The sequence below is a fragment of the Cupressus sempervirens genome, chromosome 4 (assembly GCF_028749045.1).
Source record: "Cupressus sempervirens isolate cs-2001-9-10 chromosome 4, ASM2874904v1, whole genome shotgun sequence".
Classification (NCBI taxonomy): domain Eukaryota; kingdom Viridiplantae; phylum Streptophyta; class Pinopsida; order Cupressales; family Cupressaceae; genus Cupressus; species Cupressus sempervirens.
The window spans coordinates 578,136,839-578,164,218 of record NC_143121.1 but is presented as its reverse complement, the minus strand read 5'-3'; positions in this window follow the sequence as shown (position 1 = coordinate 578,164,218).

Below are 27,380 nucleotides of genomic sequence, written 5' to 3'. Positions count from 1 at the left end.
TAGAAGGTAAGCTTGGAGATACACCACTATAGATTATCGAGAGTAAAGGCAAAGATCTTAACAGTGATGAAGATGAAGGTAAAAGAAAATGACTTGCTTTTCCAAGCCAAAGATAATTAAAGGCAAAGACGTTGTTGCAATTGAACCTAAAGTGAAAAAGAGCTTAAAGAAAGTCACCACCCTGCCCACTTCCACACCATAGAGAGTCACTAGGAAAAGATCTAAGCCAATAAGTCTTGCAACTATTGAATCTGTAAGGAAAGGACTAGTAAAGATCACAAGGCTCGTAAAGGGGAAAATTCCTAAGAAGAGGACACCAGAAGCTAAAGGGGTCAAGCAAGGCCAACAAAAGAAGAAGCCTAGAAGAAAGCTAGTTGTCAAACCAGATGATGAGGATGATGAGACTGAAAAGACCAAGTTAGATTACTTAAGTTATTTTCAAATTTTACAAAGGAAAGCATCTCAAGACATTGATAAGGTATGTAAAAATATAAGGAGTTCAACAAGATTAATTGGTTTTAAGTGTATTAAGTATGAGACTTTGGAGAAAGTTGAACAAGTTGTTGTAGATATGATGGTAAACTTTAAATACACACTGATTGAGATAGGTAAAGAGTTACCTAAAGAATCATATAATAAAATTGAAACAAAATGGAAATGGTCATTGACCATGGAAAAGAAAAATAAGAAAGCTATATTATCCCAAGTTATGCCATATTTAGGTAAGCATCATATGGCCATAGCTATGAAAGATTATGCAAATAAGTTTGTTCCAAAAACAAGGGCATACAAAATTTTGAGAAATAAAATTGAGGATGTTGTACAAGAAAGTAGAATATTTTGGAAGAATTTTTTTGGATTAATGCCTACAACTATAGAGGAAGAAGAAAACGATATGGTGAAAGAGTTGAGTTGGATAATATATAAGACATATATAATGGTGCCATGTAATTAGTGGAAATACTTCAAAAGATGGCACAATAAAGTGTAAAATGGATAGAGGCAGTCACTATTGAGGATGAAACCCCTAATACTACATTTCCCAATGTGACTATAGCTGAAAAAGAGCCAAAGAAGTTAGTGTATGGCAAACCAGAAAAAGAGGAACAAGCTCCTAAATCTACCAAAGAAACATTAATGGACACCAATCTAGTAATTTTGCAAATAAAGGAATATCCAAAGATTGGTGATCAACAACCATCTCAACATGTAATAATTAGTTTATTTGATATGTCTAACATTACTATTGACACAAATGTGCAAATTTCAAATGAGGCACAACTTGTAGTTTCCAAGCAACAAAGTGGGTTGGCCCAAGAAGATAACAAGGAATCAAAGAGCTAGAATACACAAGTAGAGCAATCTACTATAGGAAATGAAAAACCAAACATTTGAGGACCTTTGAATGAGGGAGATAAGGATATAGTACAACCAAGTTCCACTAGTGAACTTGTAAGTATAAAGGAACAAAATAACAAAGAAAAATTCTACAAGAGAGGAATTTTTTGATTTTATGGAGTCTTTGCATAAGTAAGTGAAGTTGAATTTGGAACAAAGTAATTAAAAATACAAGGAGAATGTTGATAAGTCTAGAAGAAATCATGTTTTCCCAATTACTGATGAGGTGATGGTTCATTTGAAGAAAGGAAGATTTCCTATTGGAACATACAGTAAGTTGAAGATGAATAAGTTTGGATCTTGTAAGATCTTGAAGAAGTTTGATAGTGGAAATGCTTATGAAGTTGAGTTACCTAATAACATGGATATATCTCCTATATTCAATGTTGTTGAACTGTATAAGTATCATGAGTTAGATGATAATGTTGTTTTATCTTATAATAATCCTAAGAAGCATATTGAAGAGGTTGAACAAATATTGGATCAGAGAGTTGGTAAAACCATAAGAGGAAAAGAATACTATGAATATTTGGTGAAGTGGAAAAATAGACTAGTTGAAGATGCTACATGGATTTCTCAATCTAAGTTGGATTCAACTTAGGTTGTAATGCTTGCATGATTTAGGAAAATCATTTCTTTCTACCTTAGTTGTCTAATGTAAGAACATCCTACGTTGACGTGTGATCCTGCTCATTTGTGTTGATCCTGCTCATTTGTGTTCATTATGCTAGTTGTTACTAAGTTACAGTCATTGACAAGTTGTAGCAATTATTGAGTGCCTGTAATGTTGCAATATTTGCCGAGTTGAAGCTATCCCACATCATTTTAACATTTAGATTAGCATGTTATCCCATCTCACTCTGTAGCATGTCCTGAGAGATCCTTCATGTGTCAAGTTATCTAGTGTGTGTTGGGTGACCCTTCATGTGCTGAGTGTTCCTCTTGATGTTAAGTGTCAGCATTTTGATTGAGTTTTCTATGTTTTTGATGGAGCTAACTTGTAGGATTAATTCTAATCATGATGCTTATGATAAGATCTTGTATTGGAATGTGTGCAAATTATTTTAGGGTTGGTCTTTATGTTTTGTAATGTTCTAGAATCTTTTGTAAGCTATTTTGGAAAGCACAAATAGGGTTTTTTGGCTTAGAGTTAAGAAGTGATTTTTGGAGTAGAACTTAGAGAACTTAGAGGACCGAGAAAGTATGTTGCGTATGTGTCTACAAGTGCAAATTTGAACCTGGACCTTGGATGTAGAATGTATTTTGTACCTAGTAATTAGGAGATGGTATTAGCACAAGCTAAGTGTGCATATAATAATTTTGTAAATAGCAGTATAGGGAAAACACCTTTATAGATTGTTACTAGAATGCAGCCTAGAGGAGTATTAGATTTAAGGAAGTGAAGATGAAGTTGGAACAAAGTAATCAAAAATACAAGGAGAATGCAAATAAGTCTAGAAGACATCATGTTTTTGAAGTTGGTGATGAGGTGACGGTTCATTTGAAGAAAGGAATATTTCTTGCTAGAACATACAACAAGTTAAAGATAAAGAAGTTTGGACCTTGTAAGATCTTGAAGAAGTTTAACAGTGGAAATGCTTATGAAGTTAAGTTACCTGATGGCATGGATATATCTCCTATATTCAATATTCCTAATCTGTATAAGTATCATGAGTCAAATGATGAAGTTGTTGTACCTGATGATTATTCTAAGAAGCAAATTGAAGAGGTTGAACAGATTTTGGATTAGAGGGTTAGTAAAAGAACAAGAGGAAAAGATCACTATGAATATGTGGAAGAACAGGCTAGTTGAAGATGCTAAATGGATTTTTTAATCTAAGTTGGATTCAGCTCAGGTTATGACATCTCAATAATTTAGGAGAATCATTTCTTTCTACTCTGGTTGTTTCATGCAGGAGCATCCTAGGTTGAAATTTTATCATGATCATTTGTGTTCATTCTGCTAGTTGTTGCCAAGTTGCAGTCATTGCCAAGTTGCTACAATTTTTGAGTGCTAGTAATTTTTTAGTATCAATTGAGTTGCAATCATCCCAATTCATGTTAACATTCAGATTAGTGCGTTATCCCATCTCACTCTATAGTATTGACAGGGTTATCCAGTGTGTGTTGATTTATCCAATGTGTGTCGAGCTATCCAATGTGTTTTGAGTTATCCAATATTGTCTGAGTGTTCCTTCATGTGTTGAGTGAGCCTATTATTTTTTATTGCTTGGTTCCTTCTTTAGTTGAGTTTTCTATGTTTTGGGAGCCAACTTATGTGTTTAATTTTGATCATGAGTTTAATGATAGGATCTTGTCTTGGGATGTGTGTAGACAATTTTTTAGGTCAACCTTTATTTTAGGTAATGTTTAGAATCTTCTATAAGCTATTTTGGCAAGTATAAATAGGGTGTTTAGGCTTAGGTTAGAGTTAGAGAAAAGCTATAGAAAATTTGGAGCAAAACTTAGAGGGTTTTCGAAAGTCTAGTGCATATGTATCTAGAAGTGTGAATTTGAAGTTGGATCATAGATCTTGAATGTATTTTGTATCTAGTCATAACCATAAGGCCTTACAACTGGGCATGTATGCTGATAATTTAATGAATCAATAAAAGTATTATATTCTCTCTCTATGGTGTTGTTCTCTTTGTGTGTTTGCTTCCATTGTGTTAACTATGCAAGGTGGTTTGGATTATTGGGTGAGCCTTTGGCCCTAGTCCTCTTTCCCTCCTTGCATTAGGTGGTATCAAAGATTAAGGTTTGTCCTTGTAAAGATTGGATCGTGTAGAAACCTAATTCAAATTTGGTTGTAGGGTTGTAGATCTATGGATTTGACCTATAACTTGCTGAGGGTTACAATCTTGTTGGAACCTAATTATAAAGATGGTTTGAGATAGAGGAAATGCAAATAATGTCATGTTGGATACACCAAGATAAATTGCATCTAGATTAGATTTTGTGGAGACAGCCTAGAGAAGAGGAGTACATCTTGATGATGTGAGTGATGATGAAGTAGTAGCACCAAACCCTAATCTAAAACCTAAAGCAGATCAAGATGAGGAAAGACTATTGAGAGTATTTTCTAGGGCACATTCAAAGCCTACTATATAAGTTGTTATTTATGATAGAAAATTGGGTACCAATGATGTGTTGGATTGGATATCTGACATGGAGAAGTTCTTTGAGTATGAAAACACTCCTGATAATAGGAAGGTGAAACTTGTAGTTACTAGGCTAAAAGGTCATGCTTCACTATGGTGGGAACATTTTCAAATTGATAGACAAAGGAGAGGAAAGGACAAGATCAAATATTGGGTGAAATTGGTGAAGAAGGTAAAGAACAAATTCCTTCCTATTGATTACCAAGTTAATAGAAAGATGCACAATTTGAGACAAAGAGACATGATTGTAAAAGAGTATACTAAGGAGTTCTATAGAGTGGACATTAGATCTAGACATGTGGATGATGATATTGAGAAAATTTCAAGATTGGATTTGGAATTTAGGATGAAATATTTTTTGTGAAATTGGAAAGTGTGAAAGAAGCATACCAATATGCCTTGAAAGCTAAGGAGATCTTAACAAAGAAGCATGAACAAAGACAAAGAGGCAGAGGTGGTAGAGTTCAGAGAGACAGAGGTAGATCTTATGGCGAAAGTGATAGATCTTATAATTCTATGTAGGATAAAGGAAAATCTGAATGGAAGAATGATGATAAAGACAAGATGAGTAGAAAGGTGGTAGTTCATACCAAGGAGGTACTAGTTCTTACCAAGGAAGAGGTAATTATTATTCTAGAGGTAGTTTTTGTGGTAACTATTTCAGATGTGGTAAAGAAGGGAATAGATCTTTTGAGTGTAGATCTTCTGACAGTGGGTAAGGTTAAAAAAATGTTGTGATTCAAGGAGATACTGAGGGTTCATCAAGTGGACCTGAGACTAGAGAAAATATGATGGTGAGAAGGACCTTATGTAATAAGGGAAGTTATGAGGAACATATCCTTAAAAGACTAGATACAAGATGGTTGAAAAATGTTGCAAAGTGATCATTGATAGTGGAAGTTCAACAAATTTGGAATCAGAAGAGCTGGTTAAAAAGTTGTAGTTGTAGAGGCTAAAGCATCCTAAACCCTATCATGTTTGATGGATAGATGAGCATAAGATATTGGTAAGTGAACAATGTGTTATGAAGTTGAAAATTGGACATTATTTTAATGAATTTTTGTGTGATATTATGCCTATGGAATGTTTTCAAATTTTCTTGAGTAGACCTTGGCAATATGATAGATATTATATACATGATGGAAGATTGAATCAATATACTCTTTGGGTGAATGGGAGAAAGAAAATATTGTTGCCTTTGATTGAAGGTATAGATGAGGTTAATTGTACTACTATTCAAGTTTTCATGGTTAATGGAAAGCAATTTTAAAAACAAGTGAAGAAGAATCATGTTTGCTTTGCCATAATCCTTAGAGGACTGAATTTTGGTAGTAATGACTGAGCAACATAAGCTTATAATGACCGAGTACCAAAAGAAATTGAAAACTTATTGAATGAGTATAAAGAGATTGTTGTGGAAGATATACCTTATGGTTTATCGGTAGTAAGAAGTATAAGTCATTGTATGGATCTAATTCCTGGAGCTAGTTTGCCGAAAAAAGCACCATATAGATTGACACCTATAAAGAATGAAGAACTTAACAAAAAGGTACATAAGTTCTTGCAAAAAGGTTTGATCAAAGAGAGTTTGAGTCCATGTGTTGTACCTACTATATTAGCACCTAAAAAGAATGGAGAATGGAGAATGTGTACTGATTCTAGAGCTATTAACAAGATTGTTATGAAATATAGGTTTCCTATACCAAGGATGGATGACATAATGGATTGTTTCAATAGAAAAAAATATTTTACCAAGATTTATTTGAAGAGTGGCTATCATTAAATCAGAATTAGAGAAGGGGATGAATGAAAGACTACTTTTAAGACAAAATATGGTTTGTATGAATGGTTGGTTATGCCTGTTGGTTTGACAAATGCACCTTGTACTTTCATGAGGTTGATGAATGAAATTTTGAAAATATTTTTGGGTAATTTTGTGATTGTTTATTTGTATGACATTTTGCTATTCAATAAGACTAAGAAAGAACATCTTGAGAATGTTAGACAAGTATTTCCAAGATTGAAAGAGGAGCAGTTGGTGATTAATTTGAAAAAGTGTTCTTTTATGCAAGAGGAGAATGTGCATTTGGGATTTGTGATTTCAACTGATGGTTTGAGAATGGATCCTAAGAAGGTTAAAGCAATTTTGGTATGGCCTAAACTTGAGAATATGGGTGAGGTAAGATCATTTCATGGTTTGGCTAGTTTTTAAAGGCAGTTATAAAGAATTTTAGTGTTGTTTCTAATGCTATGATAGACAATAAGAGGAGATAATAAGGAATTCTAGTGGACACATGGAGATGATAATAGTTTTGAGACATTGAAACAAAAGGTTGTTGAGTTACCTTTATTGGTTTTACCTTATTTCAATAAGGTATTTCAAGTTGAATGTGATGCAAGTGGTAGAGCAATAGGACCTGTATAGAGTCAAGAAGGTAAACTTGTTGCTTTCTTTAGTGAGAAGTTGAATGATGCTAAAAGGAAGTATTATGTGTATGATCAAGAGTTTTATGCTATTGTTCAAGCATCAAAGAAGTTGAGACATTATTTGTTTCCTAAGCAATTTTTATTGTATACTGATCATAAAGATTTACAATGTACACTCAAAAGTGTCCCACTCTAAACCCTTCTATCCAAATGATTCCACGAGTTCAAAATGCTTAAATACCAACTTAGAGCTCCCTACCCATGGACTCTTAGTTGAGCCTTAGGAATACTCTTCTTGCTAGTAAACCATGCAATGGGAGTTTCCAAAGACAAGATACAAGAATGAAAATGTCCACAAGGAGTTCCTCAAGGATGCAATGCAAATGGAGATTGAGCTAGAATGAGAGTGCAAAAATGCAACTATGCTAAGTAATATGAAAGTGTTACAAATTCCACTATTATACTATGTGATTTAAACTATTTGAAAAATGAAAATTAAGCTACATGCAACATGCTTCTAAACTAGTATGCAATGGTGATGATAGAATGAGACAAGGAATGAGAAATTCTCCACAAAGATTCAAAGAAAATCTATTAGAAAACCTATAGCATAACAATATTCAAATGGTGGATGGCTCCTTTGAGGGGGAAGGATCTCTTCCTTTTAAAGTCATATAGATGCTAGAGATCAAGATGAAGATGATGGATGATCAACAATAGAATTTGAAAAGAGGAGTGATCCATGTGTACACATAAGTCAACCAATAGAATATAAGTTGACTTGTCATATAAGACAAAAGTCATAAAGCATTTTCTTTTAATTTGAAAATTAGAAAAAGGATTTTAAGTGGGTTAGAAGAATGGGGTATTTTATTTAATTAAAAGGGGACATGTTCTTTTAATTAAATAATGAACCTAGGATAGCATAGTCAAACTATAGGTTATAATCAAATTAATTGATTATTAGCAATTTTGTCTAGGTAAATGATTAAGTAAATTAGCCAAAATGCTAATAAGGGAGCTAATAGTCTAGATGAACATTTTTAGATGATTACATTTTCCCCTCTTTGAATAATGTGTGATCGATCTAGGAACACATTATGTCAAAGAAAATAGAAGCTAATTAGGTAACGATAAATATAGATATTTGATTTCAAAGAATGAAATGTAGAAAGAGATAGCAAATCCTAAATATACAACCTGATAGCAGTAGTACTAAACACTAGGAAAAAGATGATGTTAGAATTCAAGAAGAATGATAACACCTAGCAAAGTAGATATATCAAGAGCAAGTGAAAAGATCAAACAAATGCTCCTAAGGAATAGATAGTTGTAGTAGGTGATGGTAGAGCATCTATGCCCCCTCAGGATCAAAATTGAAATGAGATAAGGGATGCAAAAATGAGCAAGATATGAGAAAATCAAGATATAGCAATGTCCAAGATGACAGATAAATGATTAGAACCAAAGAGTGACTATTAAGGACTGACATAATGTCCTAGTTTGACTAGAGTTGACCACGAAGGATATAGCATAAAAATTAGGTCAAATTGAGTAGAAAGATGATTTTAGATATGAAGTACAAAAATGAAAAAATGAAGATGCCCTAGTGATGATTAGAGATTAGACCTCAAAAGGTCAGCTAACTGCTCAAAGAAGGTAGAATTTTAAAATGCAATTCTGACTATCAAAATGAACTCAGATTTTGATTTTGATCCTGAAAATGGATCAAGGACCTCAAAATTAGCCAAGGGTGTGATTTTCATGGAATTTTGAGGAGTTTGAAAATTAGGTCAAAATGAGGTCAGAGGCTATAAAAGGGACCCAAGTGTCATTTTCAAATCATTTTGTCTTTTGTGATTTTTGAGAGCTTGTGAGTGGTCAAGAGAGAGCATCATGGTTTTGGTGAACATTTTGACTCACCGACACCATTTCAAGTTCAACCAGTTGCACAACTGGCCAAACCACTATGGGGCACGAGTTAGTGTATACTTTTTTCCACTTTTGTGAGTTTTTTGGTCTTTTTTTGCACATTTTTAGAGGTAGAATACAGAGTATTGGGTGCTATTTTGAAAGTATCACATAGGTACTTTATAAAATATTGTGCAATATTTCACACCAAAAAATGTATCGTACAAGTAGTTTTAGGTATGTACACTCAAAATGTACGTTCAAAAGTGTCCCACTCTAAACTCTTCTATCCAAATGATTCCATAAGTTTGGAATGTTTGGATGCCATCTTAGAACTCCCTATCCATGGAGTGAAAGAGAGTGTATTTCAAGTTCAAGGGCTCTCATCTGAGCCTTAGGAATACTCTTCTTGCTAGTAAACCATGCAATGGGAGGTTCCAAAGACAAGATGCAAGAATGCAAATGTCCACAAGGAGTTCCTCAAGGATGCAATGCAAATGGAGGCTGAGCTAGAATGAGAGTGCAAAAATGCAACTATGATAAGTAATATGAGACAAGGAATGAGAATTTCTCCACAAAGCTTCAAAAAATCCCTATTAAAAAACCTATAGCATAAGAATATTCAAATGGTGGATGGCTCCTTTGATGGGGAAATCTCTCTCCCTTTTAATTTCGTACAAACGATAGAGATCAAGATGAAGATGATGGATGATCAACAACGGAATTTTAAAAGATGAGTGATCCATGTGCACACACAAGTCAACCAATATAATATAAGTTGACTTTTCGTATAAGACAAAAGTCACAAAGCCTTTACTTTTAATTTAAAAATTAGAAAAAGGACTTTATGTGTGCACTTTAAGTGGGTTAGAAGAATCAGGTCTTTTATTTAATTAAAAGGGGACATGTTCTTTTAATCAAATAATAAACTTAGGATATCATAGTAAAACTATAGGTTATAATCAAATTAATTGATTATTAACAATTTAGTCTAGGTAAATGATTGATTAAATTAGTCAAAATGCTAAGAAGGGGGCTAATGGTCTAGATGAACATTTTTAGATGATTACATACAGTACTTGGGAAGTCAACATAAATCGAATCAGAGACGTATGAAGTGGGTTGAGTATTTGTAGAGTTTTACATTTATGATTAAGCATAAGAGTCGAGTTGCTAATAGAGTTGTTGATGCATTGAGAAGATGTTCTTTGTTGACTTAGATGAAAGTTGAAGTTCTTGGTTTTGATGACATGAAAGAGTTGTATGATACTAATCGTGATTTTCCTGAGGCGTGGAGAGAGTGTAGAGCACCAAATCTATCAAATCACAATAGTAAGTATGATGAATATTTCATTCAAGAAGGTATGTTGTTCAAAGGAATTCAGTTATGTATCCATAGAAGTTCTATGAGGTTGAATTTGACTAAGGAAAAGAATAGTGGTGGATTGGTTGGACATTTTGGAATTGATAAGACATTGAGTTTGTTGAACGAGAAGTATTATTGGCCATAGATGTATAAGAATGTTCAAATTTTTTTGAAGAGCTATGTATAAGTATTATTTCATGGATTACAAGAAGTATTATTTCTGACAAAGACAGTAAATTTGTTGGTTATTTTTGGAGACCTTTTTGGAAGAAGATGGGTACTAAGTTGATGTTTAGTTTTACATTCCATCCATAGATTGATGGATAGATAACAGTTGTGAATAGATGCTTAGTTGGAGATGAATCACATAATTAGGAAATGGTATTGGCACAAGCCGAGTTTGGATATAATAATTTTGTGAATAGGAGTATAGGGAAAACACCTTTTGAGATTGTTACTAGAATGTAGCCTACAGTAGTATCAGATTTAAGGAATGTTGTTGGTGAAGAAAAGAAAAGTGTTGCAAGAGAAGAATTTGTTGATTTTATGGAGTCTTTGCATAAGGAAGTGAAGCTAAACTTGGAACAAAGTAATCAAAAATACAAGGAGAATGTTGATAAGTCTAGAAGACATCATTTTTTTGAAGTTGGTGATGAGGTGATGGTTCATTTGAAGAAAGGCAGATTTGCTATTGGAACATATAGCAAGTTGAAGATGAAGAAGTTTGGACCTTGTAAGATCTTGAAGAAGTTTGATAGTGGAAATGCTTATGAAGTTGAGTTGCCTAATGACATGGATATATCTCCTATATTTAATATTGCTAATTTGTATAAGTATCATGAGTCAGATGGTGAAGTTTTTGTACCTGATGGTTATCCTAAGAAGTAGATTGAAGAGGTTCAACATATTTTGGATTAGAGGGTTAATAAAAGCACAAGAGGAAAAGATTACTATGAATATTTGGTGAAGTCGAAGAACATGCCAGTTGAAGATGTTACATGGATTTCCCAGCGTGAGTTGGATTCAACTCAAGTTGTGAAATCTCAATGATTTAGAAGAATCATTTCTTTCTACACTAGTTGTCTAATGTAGAAGAATCCTAGGTTGACGTGTTATCCTGCTCATTTATGTTCATTCTGCCAGTTGTTGCCAAGTTGCAATTATTCCTTCTTTAGTTGAGTATTTTGTGTTTTGGGAGCTGACTTGCATGTTAAATTCTAATCATAAGTTTAATTATTAGATCTTGTCTTGGGATGTGTGTAGACCATTTTTAGGTTAGGCTTTCTATGATGTAATGTTCTAGAATCTTCTATAAGTCATTTTGGCAAGTATAAATGGGGTGTTTAGGCTTAGGTTAGATGTAGAGAGAAGCTATAGAAAATTTGGAGCAAAACTTTTGTAAGTTTGGTGCATGTGTCTAGAAGTGCAAATTTTAAGATGGATCATGGATCTTGAATGTATTTTGTATCTAACCCTAACCTAGAAAGCCTTGCAATTGGGCATGTATGCTAATAATTTGATGAATCAATAAAATTAGTATGTTCTCTCTATGGTGTTACTCTTTTTGTGTGTTTTGTTTCATTGTGTTAACTCTATAAGGTGGTTTTGATAACTAGGTGAGCATTTGGCCCTAGTCCTCTTTCCCTCCTTGTGTCAGATTGGGCCACAATACTAAATGAAAACTTAGATGAACAATTAGTAGGAGGTAAAGTTGATCCCAAATTTTACATGACATCATATTTGGTGTACTTATTATCAACAAGGATGATTGACTATCCAAGGCTATACAAGAAGGAAAGAATGAAAGATGTCAATGCTTGGCCCTATGTGGTATATCGTCAATTAGTAAAGAAGAAGCTCTCAGATAAGAGAGAGGAATTCCAGATAGTGAATGATGCTTTCATATTTTTAATCATCTATTTCATAGAGGGTGATTATGCTAAAAGGATGGCAGTAGAGGCAACAACAAGGATCACAGAGATCAATGCCTATTTCATCCAATTTAAAACATTCACTTACCTAAGGGTAGCTAGTACAATGATGAATCTAAAGAAACTCCCAAGTTATCAATCATATAGGCTAATTCTATTTGAGATTGCAACACAACTCACATTTGTGTATGACAGAGTAAGGAAACAACCTAAGAAGACATGGGTATGACCCATTACTATAGGTGCATTTGAAGTGAAGGAGAAGAAGGATATCATGACTTTTGAATCAAAGTGGGATCAATATCCCTTAGAATATTACAACTCCCCTTGTCCCTATTTTGACAATACTAGCAAAGTTCAACATTTGGTAGGGAAACAATTTATGCATGAAGATGCCAATTAAGATCATTAAATGAACACAATAGATGACTATAAAATCTAAATAAGGGATTTTCTAATAGGGATTGTACATTGTTTGGGCAGCTGCATGGTGGATGATGGTTTTCTGAGGGGGAGGTGGCGCATAGTGCTACATGTGCTACGAGGCTTGCTGTTGATATGGGATTTGAGGTTGGGATTGAGGAACATAAGCTGGCTGTGGGATAAATGAATTTTTTTGTGGAGGTAAGGTATAAGATGGTTGTGAAGCTTGGGGAAAGGATCGGGGGGCTTGTGGGGTTTGACCAAGGTATGTGGGTTGCGCCCCCATTTAGGATGGTACCTGCAAATAATTGGTGGTTGGATGGATTGGTGGGTTACCTCCTAGAAGTGGCATTGAAAAGTAGTTGGTAATAGGAGGTAATGGATTAGTTGGTGGTGGAGGTGGTGGGAATTGAAAGCTAGGAAATGGAATTGATGGGGTTTGATAGCTTGGTGGCTGGATTTGGAAGCTTGGTAGAGTGGTGGCGGGAGCTTGGGTCACTTGAGAGCTGGGCAGAATGTTGGTAGTAGCTTGTGGGGTTTGATATCTTTATGGAGTGAGGGTAGTAGCTTGTGGATTTGTGGCTGATGGCACTAAGCTCCCAAGACCTAATGGAAATGATGGGATTGTGCTTTGGGCTATGGTGAACAAGCTGGGGGTGATGAAAGGTTGATTACTTGGCCCCATGGGCAGCATCCCTGTTGTATATTACTGAGGTTGGCCAAAGATGCTAGCACTAATTTGGGATATGGGTGGATTTGGAAGGCTGGGTTGGGGAGCAGCAGCAGCAATAGTGAAGGGCATGAACGGTGAGTTGTTTTGGGTAAAGGGGGTTTGGAGCGGAGAGGTATGAACCAAGGATGGAGTGGTGGTGGCTAGGTTGGCTTGTGGCATGGAGATTTCAACTTGGGTGGATGATGGTATGTTTGGGTCTGTTGGATGATATGGATTGGCTGGAGGCTTTTCTTTTGGCATATATTGAGGATAATTTGGATCATAAGAGCCTATGGGTGGTGGCAGCTACCCAAACAATGGGTGAGATGGATCTCATAATGGAGAGGGTCTTCCAAAGTCAAAGGTTCCTACATTGTCCCTTCGAAAATTAGCCATGATTGTCTCTTTGTTCTTGTCTATAATGGTGTTTACCAATACTGCATTTCCTGGTTGGTTCATGAAAGCTTCAATGTCAGTAGATGATGGCATAGCTTTCTTTGGGCTGAAGGATGGCTGAGTGCTCAAGGGGGGTGAGGCTATTTGATCCAAATGATAGGGCTCCATTGTTTCTTTCTTCTTGGCTAAGTGAGTGACGGGTGGCATGAAAAATGCTCCTAGGGATGAGATGCAACAAATGTTGGTGGATGCAAAAGGGAGGAAGGCTTTTCTATGCAAATGATTTCCTAGGTTGAGGCAAAGCTATATGAAAAAACCTAAGGAGGATTGGGTTGGGGATTCTAACTTCAAAGATATGTTGCCAAAGCACAAAAGGTCTGCTTTCCTATGTGCAAGCTTGGTGGTGATTGTGTCAACTTAAGGATAGACTGATGATCCTTTAGGAAGAACACAAGATTGACCACTTGTGGATCCCAACCTTTAGCTCAAGGTGATGAGGGATAACAAGTGGCAAAGCTAGATTACCCTAGACAAAGCTTTGTCAAAGGGATAACCTTGGTGAGATTGGTGGTTTTGAAAGATTTTAGGAATGGAAAACTTTTAGCAAGGTGACAACAATTTTTGAAGGCTTGGATGTGAAGATTTTGGATTGCTGGCTAGATGGTTTGGTCCTAAATGAGATGGATGAGCTAATAATGCTTAAGGGGATAACCTAAGATGGCTGACTTTTCTACAAAGATGACTCTAAGGTGAAGCTTATCCAAGAAGGTGTGAGAAACAAGGGTGTCTAATCATAGAAATCATGCCTAGTTGGTAAGGCATAAGCAGGATTAACTCCTGGATGTTGGCTAAATTTGATGGTGCGCTCTAACCAGGCCTCTTGAAGTGCTTTGTCGGTAGCTTTATCCTCTGCTTTGTGGAGTTTGGCAATTCGAGGACTTGGTGTTAGTTCCTTTCTCTTGGTTGAAAGTTCTTGGTATGCCTGAGATGGTTTGATTTTAACTTTGTGGAACTTCTGTTTGGGTTTGGGTTGCTCTGACATCAATTCTTGAATCTGCTTGGCTTTGAGAGACCTCGGTTATTTTGCTTCAACTTGTTCAACTTCTGGAATAGGAAGTGACTACGCTAAGTGTACCCTAAGCTAGGATTGACCAAGTTTGGAAAACATTCATTCAACAAAAAATAAAAAAGCAAGCAATAGATAGGAACAACCAGATAGAAGTTTTTGATTCTCAGAATGTGATACTTGTGCTGAGGAGTGTGTATGTTTTACAAATGTTTCGATTAGTCACTTCAAACACATTAACACTCTAGATGATTGTCTACAAGGCTGACAGTTGGTTTAGCTAGAGTCCTCGATATACCCAAAGGTACGTGAGGCCCAAATCCGTAGATGAAACCAACAAGATGTCACACAGCCAAGAGGAGTGGTAACCCACTTCTCCTCTTTCACTTCTCAAGGGTATAAAGTTCCTTGAGGCTTAGCCCGAGTGACAAAAATCTTGATTCCAAGATAGGTGTCTTTCGATTCACCTCCCAAGAAGGCCTCCTAAAAAGAAACAAGGTTTTGGATCCTAATCTTATGCACCCAAGATGGCCTCGAAAGATGACAAGGGGAGAGAAGACTTTGATGACCTTGGGCTAAAAAAAAAACACGCTTGTTCTTTTACCAACTGACTCTTATGTGTGCTAATCTAGACTTTGCAAGCACTCATGTTTAAGAGACAATGTTCAATTCCAACTTGAAGCACCAACAAAAGTAAATCGATCGAAGGATGCAAACAAAAAGAAGAGTTAGGGTCAACAAAAGCAAACTCACGGGCCTAGAGGCCCTCCATGTCAAGTATCAATTAATTTCCTTTAAAGCATTCAAGAGTTGGTGTGATTTTGTTTTAAGCCCAAAGCAAAGATGTGTGAGACTTGATTTGTCAAGCGCGTGCCCGAAGGCCCTCCACGTCAATAGTTGTTCAATTTTAGTGCCCAAACTTGAAGTGTGATCAATTTAATCTAGAGTTTTGGTCATTTAAAATTTTTGATAAAGTTAAAGCAAACATTCAAAGACCAAGTGAGTGAGTTAGATTGTGGAACATTTAACACCTTTATCAAGTAGACCCATCCCCATAAATGGCACTGAGATTGCAACCAATGGTTGAATTTATGGGTGATTAGAAAAGAGGTGAGTCCAAGGAACTACTCAAATTGATTTTTGCAAATTTTTATTTAACTTAACAAAGTTTCTTAAATGTCCAAAAATTAAACTTTACCTAAATTGCATGTGGAAAAGAGATTTGTTTTGTTCAATTTTAGAAGCTCCAAATGAAGTGTTTGATATTGCAATGGTTAATTGATCCTTGGCATTCAAGATTGGATTTGTTGTTTTAATCATGCATTCAAAGAAAAATTGATTTTAATCCATGGCATTCAAGAGTGTGTTTAGCAACATGCATTCAAATACAAGTGATTAAACATTCAAGTTTTTTCCTTTGAGCATTCGAGATTGAGATTTTGTGTGTTGTTTTAAGAACTTTGAAGTGCTTTGTTTTAACCTTAGATCATTCAAGATTGTTTTGGACTCAAAAGTGAAAATGACTCTTTGGACTTTGGTTTTCATTCAAGATTTTGTGTTCTAGTTTGCATATTTTAAGCCCAAAAATGATATTCCTAGATTGTTTTGATGCATGAAAAACCTAAGAAACATTCAAGATTTTGCAACAAGACATTTGTTTGGAACAAATAAAAAAGCTTTTAGGACAATTTTTGGCAACCATTTAGGACTCTTAGTTTTCATGAGATTTTTAAAAGAACTTTAAAATATTTGCAAATGAGGTTCATTTTATCCTTGATTGATGCTTTGAGTTTGATTTAGATTTTGTGTGCACTTAGTGTTGATTTTGAACCTTTTGAAATGGAAACTTGAAGTTCTTTTTAAATTTTCAAAAATGAAGTGTTCCTAACTTTGCATGAATGCATCTAAAACCTTGATGTTGCAAGGATGCAAATGATTGGATTGGTTTAGTTTCACTTGTTAAAAGGCTTTTTTTTTTTTGCAAATTTTTAGTTTTTAATGGATTTAAGTATGATTTAGGGGTTCATTTTAAGCACTTAAAAGAAGTGTGTATGATTTTTCTTCCTTAAAAAAAAATGGCCAAGATCTCCCACAAGAAGAAGAAGAAGAAGCAGATGGAATAAGAAGAATATAGACAAGAAGAGGAAGAATAATTCCAAGTGCTTTGTCCACCTATAAGCTTGAAAAATCTGCAAACACTATGAGATAGACTATGAGTTCCTTTGTCTTCTTCATGCTCATGTGGACCTACAAAACCAATTTATACAATCCTACCAATCACAAAAACAAGCAAAATTAGCCAAAATTAGCAAATGACATACAAAATTTGACTAAAAAAGCTAATGAAGATGACCCATGCAAGGTCCCACCGGGCGTGTCAAAATGTCAATGAGCACTGTTAGTATGCTAATAGAAACCAAATTTAAATAAAGCTTCTACAAACTAAAAAAAATTCATAAACTTCAAGATAGACTAAGATGAGCTCTCAATTGAGAATATGAGCCATTAATGGACTCTCTCAATAAGAAGCTCTCTTGTTGAGTGGCTTTGTCTAAATAGATAGGATGTATGCTCAAGCTTATGCTTCAAAAATGGCTTCAAATGGAGTTGGAATTTGGGTGTGAGTGTATGGTTTTGATGTAAAATGGCTTCTTAAAATGGCATTATGACTTTACTTCATGGATTGTGTTAAAATGGCTTGGGAGAGGATTCCTTAAATAGGCAAAGGGCTTGAGGGATCAAGGGCTAGGATGCAAGGATGAGAAAAAGCTCATGGAGGGCTCAGATTGCATGAGAGGAGAGCACATGGATTGTGCTTCCTTACAACCAATCAGGGAGTGACACATGTCATAGGGTGAGAGGATGGAGGAAAGGGGAAGGATGAGTCAACAAAGGAGGCTCAAGGGATAAAATATTCATAAAGACCCTCATAATGGCTTGTAAGAGAAATAAAAGGGCTTGGAAGAGTCATTTATGGCCTAGTGGGCTTCATAAAGTTTTATGGTTGGGATATTTTGAAGGAGATGAGAGGAATTTCGACTTGGGCTTGATTAGGAAGGTTTTAAACTTTCTTAGGATTGTGCAAATGATTAGAGGATGGATTAGGATGGTTTAGGATTAGCTTAGGGATAGGCAAGTGGATGGAATTTAATGAGGGTGGGTGAAGGAGGAGATATTTGTTAACTTTGGCTTGGGTTAGTAAGTTTTAATCCATGTTTAGGGAATGTGACAAGGTTAGGAGGGGATTAGGATTAGGTTTAAAGACATCTTCTAGAAGAGTCTAGACTTTGGATGAGGATAAAGACTTTCTAGAATAGTCTAGAACTTCCTAGGATGAGGATGAAGACTTTCTAGAAGAGTCTAGAACTTCTTAGGATGAGGATAAATTAGATTTTTAGGAAATAAATAAAGTTTTATTTATTTCAAGGGTTTGGGTTGAGGAGATATTTATTAAAACTTTTTTAATAAACATGAGGATTAGTATTTAATCTTAATTAAATATTTTGAGTTGGGATTAGGGGTAGGAAATGATGGGATTAGCCTTTAATCAAAATTAGAAGGATTAGAAGATTTTGGAAGAGGTTAGTGGTCTTAAGGAAATTGGCCAAATTTTGGGCAAAAAATAAATTTTTTATTTATTTTGGGGTTTTTGGTCAATTTATTAATTAAATAATTAATAAATAAGGAAATAATGTTTAAATAAGATTTAAACATTTTTGGGAGGGATTCCTTAATTAAATATTTTTAATTAAGATAAAGGGATTTAATGGCATAAAAATTAATTAATTAATTAATGATGATGTCATCAAGAATTTTTCAGAAAATAAAAATACTTTATTTTCTAAAGGTTTTTAGGTGTCTACACAATGTACTACTAGCATGCATCAGAGATTGGGACACTTTTACAAATTGTTCTTGGAACAATTCAAAACTTTCATCAAACCAGTTGTGATACATCATCAATTCATATCAATCAAAAGGGACCTAGTCAAAAAAGTTTCATGCTTCAATCATTGTTTTCATATGGCATGTCACAAGCTGGAAATGTCATACACTATACTAGTTGAAGGTGAGATTCATATTTAACTAAATTCTATACACCATATTATGGCTATTTTTCTAAGAAGACACCTTGCTGCAAATATCAACACATTGGACAATGTCTTCTTAGAAGCAATCACCTTCACAAAACAAGCCAAACCTAATGGAGGAGGATTGATGCCCCCATCTGAAGCTATTACCACAACACCAACATATCCTATTAGAGCACTAGTGATGCCTATCCAATTTATACCAATGAATCCAACTCTACTATACCAAGCACCCACTCCACAAGTTCCAGCTTTAACATACCTAGGATATGAACCTCAAAAAGATGCTTTCTTTGAGCAAAAGGAAGCAGCATTCATTGAAATAGAGAATAATGTTGCATCTAAGCTTGGTCAAATGAAGATAACCATGTCTCAAATTACCAATGATCTGACCTGTTGGCCTAGTTTTACACCTTTTATGATAGTTTGTTCCTCACAGTGAAAAACCCTAATTGAATTTCTTAAAGGTCTTATAAACCCTTGTTTGTGTGTCCTAACCCTCAAATTAATTACAGTATATTTTCCAAATTCAAATTGCACAGGACATTCTTTTCCTAATTTTTTCTTTTTCATAAAGATTATTTTATTATTTTCCACGAAATAAAACTTTTATTAAGATTTCCCTAACTGTCGTTATCTTTCTTAAATTGTTTCATGAAGCACTTTAACTATGATAGTTTGTTTTGGTCAACCGTCAATCTTTCCACAATCAATGATTAGCTCGTGCCCATATTGAGAAGATGCATGGTCTTTAAGTAAAGTGGGAAGTGCCTACGTTCCATGTAGCACTTACTGACAATGAGTCTTGACTGTGTTGTAAAGAATAAAACTTTTCAGAGCTTGTTAGTACTTCGTTAGACCTTTTTTAGATTTTTTGTATAATTTTCAAAGCATGTTTGATTTTTCGGCAATATCATTGATTAAGAAAATGTAGTGGGATTCCCTTTTGATGTCACATCATTTGGTCGTCGATCTTTGGAAGATCAACAATTAGTGCTTCACCGCTTCATGAAGATGCAAGGAATCTAACTAAAGTGGGCAAGCACCTCGTTGAAATGTGGCATATGATGATGTCATGGAAGTAGTCTCTAAAAGGTATGTTGTAGTTTTTGTTGTTGGTATATTGTAAGACATGCTAGCATAAAAAGGAAGCATTTTGTTGGTTCATTTTATTGACTGGGTCTCAAAAGGGTGCATTTTATTACACTATTGATCTTGGTAAGATCAACAAGAGGTGCTTACCTATATTATGAAAAAGAGTGAACTTTAAGTAAAATGGGGAAGTGCCCACATGCCACGTGGAAAAGTGGGACTGGTTGCTAAAAGGGTTGCTGAGGCACGCCAAGTTGGCAAAAGGTAATAAAATGGAGTGTAGTAATTGGTGAATTGTGACATGTGCCTACCTAGTTGGTGATGAATGTGCCAGTGGGGCCATTTTTTAAAGCATCTTATTCACCAAGTATTGTGATCATTGATCTTTAAAAGATCAACAATCAATGCTTACCTACATTATGAAAATGAATGAACTTTAAGCAAAGAGGGAAGTGTCATTTTGACACATGGCAAAGAATTTAAAATTTTAAAGCAACATTTTTATTTTTAAACAAAATTATTTGATGTTGTGCGATTGATGGATGAAATTCAAATTTGAGGCATGACACAAAAATGATTGTTAGAGGCATTAATGCTATTCAGGGCTACTTCATGTGACCTTAATGTTGTGATATAAGTTACAAATTCACCATTATTGAGCCAAAAAATCATAAATTTCTCAAAGTGCAAGGGTTTCTAGAGCTAGGGCATGAGATTTTGTGAGGTTTTTAGTGATCTACGAAGTAATTCATAGGGAAAAGGAAGCTAAACTCAGTGGGTAAGTGGTATGTAACTCTTGAAAAGTTGAAGAATAATAATTGTGCTAAGAAGAATTTAAGATGCCTCCTTGAAAGGAATTTTCTAGCCAAATGGATTACCTTAAAAGATATGTTCATGATGATTTCCTTGAACAATTACCTCTATCTATGAATGAATTAACAAAATAGAGAGAACTTGTCCCTAAAAACCCTAGGTTGGTTGTAGGCAAGGGTTTCTATGATAGAGCCAATTGGGTAAGAGATCCATAGGTTTCAATGGGGGGTTTAGAATTGTTCAAAAAATGGTTTTCAAAACACAACTTGGACACCCCATTGAGTAATGTTTGGGAGTTTGACATTGGAAAATTTGTTGTTCGTGGGGTATTTTTTGACAGTGATCTATTATCTGACATGGCCAAGAAGTATGACCCCATCACTAGAATTTTGAAGAACCATGCTAGGGATAATCTCTTTAGGGTTTCACCTACTTTGATTACAGAGGTATTCAAGCTTAACCCCAACTAAGAAATCCATGAGAAAATTGATATGGATGAATTTTAGGCAAGATATGATGTACAGAGGATATATTTGAGGACAGGGCCACTATAGTAACATGTTGTAAAAGTTGGGTCACTTCATCTGGTTACACCTAATACCCCAGAACCTCTAATGAAGAAATAATTTAATCCTAGGGCACAAGCCCTATATTTTACTCTCTAAAAAATATTTGGGATGGATGAGTAGGATTATATACAAGGCTCTATTGTTCTCATTATGGCTTAGACTTTACAATTTGAAATGAGCACAATTCTTGATTTTGCTACTTTCCTAGCTGAGGAAATTCACAATGGTTTAGTTTGAATAGCTCAAGTTAAGGTGAATAGACCTTTTTGTTGGTATTATTTGTTAATTTACATATGTCTTTACAAGGGAGTCACTTTTTTCTCAAAGGAAGTGAAGTTAGAACTAGAAAGAGATGGAGAGAAGCTCCTAGTTTAGTTATGGAGCACTGACATGACTTGTGAAGTCACAGATGCCAGCTATGTTAGATTTGATAGATACTTTGCTTCAAGGCTTAGATTTCTTTTGAAAGGGGATATTCCAAGAATCCCACAACCTTTATTAGAGCTAATCAAGCCCAAGGACCATGCCAAGGGGCTATTGGTCAATCATAATTGAGGGGGTATAATCTCATATCCTATTTCTAATGTAATTAGAGTTTATGGCTTTTTGGAAAAACCCCATCTATTACCTTTTCATGTACCTTTAAAGATAGGAATTTTAGAGTTACTATGGTAGATTGGGTCAATTGAGGAAAGGGATATATTGGGCAAAGGTAAAGGCACTTTCTTCCTTGTTGTGACTGTTATACATGATTTTGTTTTTTTTGAGAAAGGATGGAGAAAGTTAATTTTTTTTTTTGGTAGATATCACATGGCCTAATCCCATGCTAGATACATGGATCCAGAGGGATTTTATGACCTACTTAGGGAGAGAACTAAAGCTAAGGTTCTTGAACAAGCTATATATTTCCTAGAGGATATGATTCAAAATGTATTCTCATTATAGGAACAAGAGGTTAGGAAAGAAAAATGGGTGGTTTTCAATAAATTTTTTGAATTTATCAATGCTTTTGAGCCCAATTGTAACCCCTTGGTAGATAAGAAATATTGGGGAGCTAAAATGAACAGTTGATGAATAATTTTGTTGTGATAATAAAAACTTTAAATGAGAAGAAGGGCATCTTAGTTAAAGCATATCCAAATAAGTCTTCAAAGTGGAAAGAAAAATAAATAGCAGAATGGTGGTGACTCTAGGCCAATATACACTGCAGAGGAGGGCTAGGTACATTGTAGCTCAAAACATAAAACACGTTCCCCCCTACAAAAGGCCAAGATCAGAGAGTCCACCTGACACAAGTGCCCCAAGAGACAAAGGTTAGAACAAGGATCTTCTTTTCAGGTAGGAGAGTATTCACCATCCTAGACCCGACTCGGAATAGATGATGAAGCATCTCTAAGGGAGAAATTAATACAAATTGGAGGGGAGGGAGACATCATAGTCACTACAACTGATATAGAAAGGGGAGTGCTTGAGGAGCCTCTTATGCCATCTTTTGACCTCACTGTTGCTAATTATAAATGTAAAGCGATTGATCCCATCATTTTACAAGCATCCCAAAAGTCTATAGATGATGAAAATTTTGTTAAATCTAGGGCTTTTGCACAATTTTTGTGGAGAAGAAATATAGGAAATTTTGAGGAAAAGTGTAAAACAATAAAAGTAGAGCAACCAAAAAAATTGGACTCTAAAATTGAGGAAGAAGTAAAAGACAATTTTTTAGAGGACTTTTCCCATCTAACACCTGAGGTTGGGAGACAATTGGTCAGAGAATCAAGAGTTTTAGCTCTATGAGAATGGGACATAGCTAATGTTATGATTTTTTATTCCATTAGAAAGGAGAAAGATGTGCAGTATAAAACTAATAAATATTGCAAGCACATAGAGGGGTAAAATTCAGCAATGGTTACCAAGATTTGGTGATCTAGTCCATTGATAAGAGAAATAAGACCAAAATTCAAGAGATTTCAAGTGATGGGCATACTAGTATAGTCATAGTGTACAAAGCAGATGAAGTTGATAGTGGAGAGGTCACTAAAATGGCTCAACAAATGCTATCTTTTGGGAGTGTGGTAGTTGGGAAAGAAAAGAGTAAATTCCTAGAGCTCAATGCCAAGTTTGAAGAAATACTTAAGACATATTAGGAAAGAGGAAAAAGGATACAACTATTGGAAAATCAAGTATCTCAGATGGATAAACAACTCAGAAAGAGGAAAGTGGGAGAGTCCAACAAACCAAGGATTGTGTATCCTCACCCTCCAAATGAACCATTCAAGTCTACCCCCATAGTTGAATTTCCTGATACCCTGTAGAGACCTAAGTTTTATACTGCTAAAGAGTTTGAAGAAGAGAAGAATAAGATATGGTAAATGCATGTTGAATTAAATAATCAATATGAGGAAAAACTTAGGAAAACAATTTTGTACTTGGCAGACAAGATTGATTGGCCAACTTTCTATGATCAATTAGTAGGAATCCTAGAGATGTGGGATGAAATAAGAAGGGATGAAGATATATTGAAGCCCCATGTGTATTTTTGTCATCAATTTGTCATGTGATAAAATAAAGAAAATTTTTGATATAGTTAATGATCTATCAGTATTTGATGAAAAAAGGGTTTCTATTCATAAAAGAATCATGATTTGTCTTTCTTAGTAAATAGCAGAAAAGTTTGATCTTTTTCCTAGTGCCCTTAAAAAGATTGACAAAATAAATGCAAAGGAAGAATGGGGAAAAGAACTAGATGAGTTATTGTGCCATAGAATTAATCAAGTCATAAATGAAAAGGGACATGTATTATGGAATTTCAACATAAACAACAATGTAGGAAATAACAATGCAGGAAATAATAATGGAGGAAACAATTCCAATCCTCCTAATCACAAGAACGGTTTCCAAAGACAAAATTGACAATGGAACACTCACGCAAATAATGAATGCATTCCTACTAATAATAACAACAACAATTCCCAATATGTGGATATCAATCAATATGAACTATAATAGGAATTTCAAAAGAAACAACAATGTAGGAAATAACAATGCAAGAAACAACAATGGAGGAAACAATTCCAATCCTCCTAATCACAAGAACGGTTTCCAAAGACAAAATTGACAATGGAACATGTTAGAATTCTTTAGAATAACTAAGAGGTGGCATGAATCAGTTATTCAAGGTCCAATAATGTCCAATCAAAATTTTCTAATAAAATGAGAGTGAATCAGAAGTACTATCCTTTTTACTTTCTTATCATGCATGCAATTAAACATTAGGCAATCATGAAAAGTAAACATGCATCATACCATAACATAAAGGATTTTGGTGACCCAGAAACCCTCTAGGAATAAGAAGGTAAAACTGGGGTGGAGATGACACCCACAAAATAACTGTGCAATTGATTTCAACCACTTCTGATGGTTTGCCCTATTAAAGGCTTTACACACTGTTAAATGTGACCCTATTAAAGGATTTCTACACCCTGTTAGGAGTGTGCCCTGTTAGAGGACTTAAGAACATTCAAGTTAGAATACCACCCTATTAAGAGATTTACATAGAGCTGTTAGGCTCACCTAAGTCCATCGGATTTATAGTCACCTTCTCAAAAGAATCTTTTATCCCTTTCTAAGGATCTCCTATCCTTCTCCTGAGGATCTCTTATCCTTCTCCTGGGGATCTTCTATCCTTTTCCTGAGGCTTATCCACCTAGGTAATAAGCTTACCTAGAAATGTAGGATTTCAATGTCTAATACAATGGTAAGAGAGTATTAGAAAGGTTTTGACCTGATAAAGATTGCAACTTTAACCTTGCAGATTTTAGATCACTCTTCAGTTCTTTTCTTTGCTTGGTTTTTCTCCCTTGCAGTGTTGACAGCTTGTTCACCCTTCAAGATCTATCTCCTTGAGTTCTTCCACTTGTTATGCCAATGCACTCTATGGTCACTTGATCAACTCATAGTCTTGATGCTTTGTGTGTACTCCTCACTGTGTCCTCTTCTTGACACTTCACACTAGCCTTCTCTTGGCTTCTTCACACGACCACTCTTATGACCAACTCCCTCTCACAAACACCCTTGATCTCTGACTTGTAACTCTTTATAAAGAAGTTTTTTTCTACATTTCTTGCCCATCAATTTGATTTAATCATGAGAAAATGATATTGTTTTCCCTCCAAATTATTTCTTCTATAAATTTCATGATAAATCCATCAGCATTCACCTTGAATTGGTTTGCATGGTTTACATGAAATTCGGTGACATCTACTCATCATCCTTATCATCCAACTAATTCACAAAATTCAATGTAACAAACTTATCGTTACTAATCTGGCAAATCTTTTGACCTAACAAACAATGCAGCAACTCAGCATCATTGGTTTACTGATACTCGGCACCTGAAGAAATTTGCTCGGCATCCATTACCTTTTTTCTGATTCTTGGCACCTGAAGTCTTTTCTTGAGTTACTCGGCACCTGAAGGATTACTTGGCACTTGAACAATTATTGTGTTACTCGGCACCTAAAGTTGAACTAGTTTGCTCAGCTCTCTCAAATGAACTTAGTTAGGCTTTACAAATGACTTAGTTAAACCTTACATCTTTAATGTGTCTCAGTGTGTCCATCCTCTTAGAGTATGTCACTAATACACAATATCATCAATGGCTTAGCTGATCCTTATACTTCATTACAACATCATAACTTCAACCTTTCTCTAGGTGTTCTAGTTACATCTTATTGACTGCCTCCTCCTTGTCAATCAACCAATTGATAGTATTTGGATCACTTAAACAATTGTCATTCCTACAAGTAGCAATTTTGACATCAATGACAAAAAAATGATTGAAAAAATTCTTTACCAGTTCCATCATTCTTCATTCATGATATTTTCAATCATTTCCAACAGGAACACTCATCCAAATAAGGAAATCATTCCTACTAATAATAACAACAACAATGCCCAATATGTGGATATCAATCAATATGATAGTAATCAAAATGTACCTAAGGATGATGACTCATATTATAATGGAAATCAGCCAATGAATCAAAATTCATAGGGCAATAGTAATGAGTCCCCTATTTAATTCAATGTCATGCTGCTAGAATCCTATGATTCTTCATAGAACATGAGAATGAAACAACAAGCTAACAAAGAATTTTCTTTTCCATTTAGTCAAGAACCAAATAATCAATCTAAAGAAGTGTTTTCCTTGCAAAATAATAATCGAAATACTTATAATTTGCGAAGTCAGAAGGAACCCATGATCGATGGTATTACTCCCACATTACAACCAACCCCTCCAAATCTTAGAGCAAGTAAAAATCCAGTACCTATCAAACCCCCATATGGAGGTTATCAAAATTAGAATCAAGGAAATGTACCTACAATATTGAAGAATCCTGCATGGTCTACTGAAAAGTATAGTGCAATAGAAGATTTCAAATGAACAAAGGCCAACATGTCCATGTTTGACATGCTACAAAATAGTCCTAATCAATGGGAAGCACTAGTGAAAACTCTCAATCATACGAAGATACCTCATAATGTGAATAATATCCATCAAAAGATAGTATCCCAACAATTCAATGCTTCAGAGGTCATGCCAACTATGTTTAAAGAAAAGTTTGAGGTGCCTCCCTTTTTCTTAGCATCAGAATATATGGGAAGAATCTTCTCAATTTCCTAATTGATCTAGAAGTTTCTTGTATTATTATGCCACTTTCAATAGCACAAAGGTTGGGACTCATTCCTCTATCATCTAATAGAATAGTGATACAACTTGACAAAATGGAAGTAAAGGTTATCGATGTGTTGAATGATGTTCGAATACAATTGATAGTTGACCCCCAAATTTAGGACATCATAGACATACATGTGGTTGAAATTCCTGAAACATATGGATTTCTACTAAGTATAGAGTGGAAGAAATGCTTAAGGGGATGGTTTTTAACTAATTTTACTCAATTGTGGTTATCTTGGAAAGGGTTGAATAATCAGATCAAGATTGAAGCTGAGCCAAAATTGAAAACA